Source organism: Ptychodera flava, chromosome 3 (genome assembly GCF_041260155.1).
Source record: "Ptychodera flava strain L36383 chromosome 3, AS_Pfla_20210202, whole genome shotgun sequence".
Lineage (NCBI taxonomy): Eukaryota > Metazoa > Hemichordata > Enteropneusta > Ptychoderidae > Ptychodera > Ptychodera flava.
The window spans coordinates 26,954,935-26,961,014 of NC_091930.1; the positions used below are offsets into that span (position 1 = coordinate 26,954,935).

A 6,080-nucleotide genomic window follows, 5' to 3' on the forward strand; every position below is an offset into this window, starting at 1 on the left:
AGTCACAATAAAATGTAGATACAAAAGCTCATGCTGTAACCACTATCCAACCATATAGTATTGTTTACCATACAGTATTGTTTATTTGGATGGGTATCATGACAAGGTTTCCACTAAGATATCTGACAGGGCAGAATTTGAAAGTACAGGAGAACAGTCAGGAGGCTGGGGGTGGGGCAGTGTCAGAGGAGTTGTACCGTCTCGTGTTGAAAATTGAGAGATTGATGTGTGCAATAATGCAGTCTGGTGCAATATGAGATATGTTATCAATTTGTGTAAAACTGTTAGAACACCCAACAGGGGAAAAGTGTGAGAGGCGTGTCCCCTCTGCCACGTCGGAAATTTTGAGAAATTAATGAGTTCAATGATGCAGTCTGGTGCAATATTAGGTGTTTTCTATTTGTTTTTACTAAGTAAAACTGTCAGAACACCCCAGGGGGAGAGGAAGTGACAGGGGGTCGCATTAAGAATTTTGAGAAATTGATGAAATGGTGCAATCTGAGAGGTATTTCAATTCATTTTGTACCAAAAATTGAGCAACCCCTTTTTCTTTCCAATTTTGAACAACCTCCTTGTAGCTTTCAATTTTTTGAGTGACTACCCTCACATTCCTCTGACCCCCCAGGCCCTTATGTTAAATTACTCTAAAAGACCCATAAAAATATTCTTGATGGCCTTAATTTGTGAACAACATGTACAATAAAAGTGATCAACTTTGATGCAGTCTTGCTGATGCATTTTATGAGGCTTGAACTCACAATATCTACATTACTAATTCGTACTAGCTTAGCAGTCATTAAAACCCCTACAAATAGGCGTTTCAACTAGCAGCGGCCTGGTATCTCATGTAGCTGTACTGTGATAATGTTCAAGAGAATCCATAGGATAGCTAGGTGTGTGCCTCAATCAGGCAAAACAACAGTTAGCAATAATAACAACAGTAATAAATATCAATTTCTGCAAGTCATTTAAAAATATACCACCAAGGGCACAGTATTGCTCCTATCTGACAAACAAAAAGAGGTATTCCTATTTCCACTTATTCACTCAAAATACTATTGTGTTTGCAAAGAGTTTGAACTTTCAATTTTCATGGGCAGAATTCCGTTTTAACAGCCACTTTTCAATTTTGTAGATCAACAATAAAAATTTGATGGTCCTTGCTTGAAATGTTAAGATTTACTCAGAGTCAAGTTATACACAAGTTTGTTTGTGTAAGTAAGTTTGTGTGGTGAAGTTACTGATATTATCATTCATCACTCATCTTATTCAATCGACACATGATTTCACTTGGCTGCCTTCATCTTTGTGAAGATTTACTAATTAAGTGATACCATGACTGGTTTTTTGTTTATGTAACATAATGATTGGAACTGATACAAATAAACTGGAGTCTGTTTTATTGGTATGGTGCATCTTGCCATATGCCTTCTTGTGGATTGAAATCCTCATCAGTGTATGGGGTTTCCTCCATGAAATATTTGCTAAAGTTGATCCACTACATAAAACATAAGCTCACAACTTTTTTCTAGATCATATTTCACTACAAATTGGCATCAAATAAAACTACATTATTTTCAGTGTCTTCAAAATTGATTTACAAGGTATTCCGGGTTGGAATAGGTCATTCAAGCTTGCGGACTAATATATTGGCTCCAAAAACAAAAAATCATTGGTTCCCCAGTTTGAAAAATGATTTGGCTTAGGTAGTCTCCAGGGATTTTTATAAGAAAATGCAAAGCTATCAGATAAACACCAATGAGACAAAAGCACTTTTTGACCGAAATTGACAAAAATTGCTCCAAAAATACAAAATTTTGCATTTTCTCACTGTATAAAAATATCTGACTTAAGTCATCCTAAGGACCTGTATACTGAATATCAAAAAGTCTGACAAGGAGTTTTGAAGAAAAAAATAGATCTACAATGACAAAAATAATCTCAAATATACAAAGTTGCATATCTTGGCACGATTTTACAAAATCTTATTGCTGCCATCCTAAGGGACATGTATAATCAATATTAATGTGTCTGACCAGAACTTTTGAATGATATTTTTGGTTAAATATGACAATAATTGCCTTAAAATTTAAGTTTTAAAATATTTCATAACAATATGAACAAATGTCAATAAGGTTATCCCTGCAGAACAGTATCTTTAGATTTCTGTGGCAATACTAGAGTTTATTTGCTTCCTCAAGCACAACCATTCTTTTCCTTGACATAAGGTAAACTTCAGCCTCCTCCAACAACACAATTGTGATGTAGTCTACAACAAACCTGAGTGAGAAAAATAGAAATATAGATATACTATTAATACATTTTTGTATATTTCAAATGCTATGCTGACAAGCTAAATATTGATTTTTTAGCAATCTTTTTGTAGTAAAATAACAACTTACAGTGGACAAATATAAATAATGAAAATAATATCAAAAGTAAGCATACAGGCCCTCTAAATTTTTGAGAGTTGTAATATAATAACTTACACAATTATCCCAAAACCATTCACATGATACAGCTCAAGTTGTAACTACAAAATGGTACACCAATGTGAGTAGCAACATATGAACATAATACCTACTTACATTGACGTTTCTTTCACATTCCTCTTCCATCTGTTGTTAAGGCAGTGTCATATCATTCAAAGATACTGTCAAAACAAACAGAAATCCATTATTACATCAGAATGAATGAATAAACACTGTTAACAGACGTTTCATATTAAAAAGTATTCTTTTTTTAATACTCTCTGTTTTCAACAGACATGCCATAAACCTTCAAAAGACACAGTTTATGTTTACTTTGCACATAAAAATGATATTAGTCTTGCAATGGTTATGTATAAGTGGAGCTGACAACAGTTGCCCCAAATGGGCAGTGACACATATGATTTGAATAAAATATCACTTTTAACATGGTCGTCATTTCCTTCTTTTGGCAGGTTACATCTGAACATATTTTACAGTACATGATCCTCATACAAATTAAAATGCCTCTTATTCAAAATGTAAGAACTTTATTGCCAATCAAAAAAAGTTTTGTTTAACAACATTTAAAGAAAATAATGTGAAAATTTAAGAAAGTTTGACCAAGTCAGTATGGAGTTAAATTGTTTGGAAATCTTGAAATTGGAAGAATAGTGAAGCCAGGAAATTGGGGTGATTTGCAAACATTTGCAAAAATTAACACTTCTTTATCAAGCAACCTACGACTGCTTGACAGCCTTGAAGATGAACCCAAATAATAATATTTTAATCTTGGGTTAACAATTTCATTAAATTAAATGAATGTCTACAAAAAAGTGATTTTGGTGCAAAATACCCTGTGTTGGGTGCAGCGCCACTTAATTAGCAAGTTTTATACCACTGCAAAGTCTCTGTGCAACCAGGTGACACATTCTGACTCAGCATGATCTAACAGCAGATTCCTGCATAAAATTTTGATTTGAAAACTTGAATCACTTTTAAATAGCATGAAAAGAGCAAAACATATAAAAAACTTAGATGACAAAGCTTTATAAGGGAAAGAGAGATGTACCACATGACTCCGTGCAACCAGGTGACACATTGTGACTCAGCATACTCCTAAAGCAGACGACTGCATAAAATTTTGATTTTGAATCACTTTGTAATAGTATAAAAAGAGCAAAACCAATGAGAAAAATTAGCATTCACAGCCGTAGCACAGTAAGAGAGATGCACCAGAGTGTCGTGCAACCAGGTGACACATGGTGACTCAGCATACTAAAATGCAGTTCCTGCAAAATATTTAGATTAGACAACTTAAATCAGTTGGCGATAGCATAGAAAGATGAAAACCAATGAGAAAACTTCGAAGTCACAGCCTTAGCACAGTAAGAGATATGCACCAGAGTGTCCGTGCAACCAGGTGACACATGGTGACTAGCATACTAAAAATGCAGTTCCTGCAAAATACTTAGACTAGACAACTTAAATCAGTTGGCGATAGCATAGAAAGATGAAACCCAATGAGAAAATTAGAAGTCACAGCCTTAGCACAGTAAGAGAGATGCACCAGAGTGTCCGTGCAACCAGATGACACATGGTGACTCAGCATACTAAAAATGCAGTTCCTGCAAAAAATTTAGATTAGACAAATTAAATCAGTTGGCGATAGCATAGAAAGATGAAAACCAATGAGAAAACTTAGAAGTCACAGCCTTAGCACAGTAAGAGAGATGCACCAGAGTGTCCGTGCAACCAGGTGACACATGGTGACTAGCATACTCCAAATGCAGATTCTGCAAAAAATTTGATTAGACAACCTTAATCAGTTGGCAATAGCATAGAAAGATGAAAACCAATGGGAAAACTTAGAAGTCACAGCCTTAGCACACTAAGAGAGATGCACCAGAGTGTCCGTGCAACCAGGTGACACATGGTGACTCAGCATACTAAAAATGCAGTTCCTGCAAAAAATTTAGATTAGACAACTTAAATCAGTTGGCGATAGCATAGAAAGATGAAAACCAATGAGAAAACTTAGCATCCACAGCCTTAGCACACTAAGAGAGATGCACCAGAGTGTCCGTGCAACCTGGTGACACATGGTGATTAGCATACTAAAAATGCAGTTCCTGCAAAATATTTAGATTAGACAACTTAAATCAGTTGGCGATAGCATAGAAAGATGAAAACCACTGGGAAAACTTAGAAGTCACAGCCATAGCACACTAAGAGAGATGCGCCAGAGTGTCCGTGCAACCAGGTGACACATGGTGACTAGCATACTCCAAATGCAGATTCTGCAAAAAAAATTGATTAGACAACTTAAATCAGTTGGCGATAGCATAGAAAGATGAAAACCAATGAGAAAACGTAGCATCCACAGCCTTAGCACACTAGAGAGATGCGCCAGAGTGTCCATGCAACCAGGTTACACATTGTGACTCAGCATACTCAAAATGCAGTTCCTGCAAATAATTAATTAGACAACTTAAATCAATTAGTGATAGCATAGAAAGATGAAAACCAATGAGAAAACTTAGAAGTCACAGCCTTAGCACAGTAAGAGAGATGCACCAGAGTGTCCGTGCAACCAGGTGACACATGGTGACTAGCATACTCCAAATGCAGATTCTGCAAAAATATTGATTAGACAACTTAAATTAGTGGGCGATAGCATAGAAAGATGATAAACCACTGGGAAAACTTAGAAGTCACAGCCATAGCACACTAAGAGAGATGCGCCGGAGTGTCCATGCAACCAGGTTTATAATGCTTTGACTCGAGCATTTTCGACCGTTGTTACTGAAGCAGTGCCATGAATACAAAAGCAAGCACAGTAGCTTTGTACGGCTTTGGACCATAACGATCAAACACTAAAGTGCTGAATCTGTTGAGGTCGATCATGATGACTGATGTATGTAGACACAGCACATTCAGAGGCGAACTGTCATGTAGACCTGGTTTCGTCTGACCTCTGAATTTTAAAGACCCCTGAATTTTAAAACCGCCTACATGCTAATACCAGAGATATATGAGACATCGTATCCTTGTGTTACAAGCCTACGATCAAGAATCGAACAGACTACTGTACTTGTACTCACGTGAAAACGTGCTCTGACAACCAGAGCTAGCACAAGGTATCAAGAATGCAAGGAATTACCCATGCTTGAACTTTCAACTCTGATCTTTGACATCGAAACATAACCAAATATGCGTGTGTCATAGCCAACAACCACATGACATATTTACAACCAGATGACAGGACTCCCAAACGCGCGTACTCCCTCTATCAGTTTTCATGAGCGTCTGGCATCACTTCTAGACGAATGACGTATTAGTTCTCGCGTGATTTGCGCGATTTATCATAGTTATTGCGTGATTTCATGCGTTTCACGTTTTTTTCATACCGTTATTTTTACTTCCGGGTTTACGAGGCTCTAAAAAGTCTAGGGTCGGGGGGGTTAAAATTGGGTTGGGTCGGGTAATCGGAACAGCACATATTTTTTTTTTTCCTAATTGCAAATCAAACTACTCGAACAGGATTAGCATACTAGTTGTATACAGGTTGCAAACAATGTGTGGGAATAGGGTCACCACTATTGTTCAAAA

At 36.6% G+C, this 6,080-nt stretch overlaps 1 long non-coding RNA gene across 1 annotated transcript; it reads right to left on the reverse strand.

Moving 5' to 3' along the window:
* Positions 1-411: 411 nt before the first annotated feature.
* LOC139129801 (uncharacterized) lies at positions 412-5,629 on the reverse strand. Its single transcript, XR_011551685.1, has 3 exons — positions 5,573-5,629; positions 2,589-2,653; positions 412-2,280 (listed from the first exon to the last, which is right to left on the reverse strand). It is a non-coding gene; the product is annotated as an uncharacterized lncRNA (long non-coding RNA).
* Between the last annotated feature and the right edge of the window lie 451 nt (positions 5,630-6,080).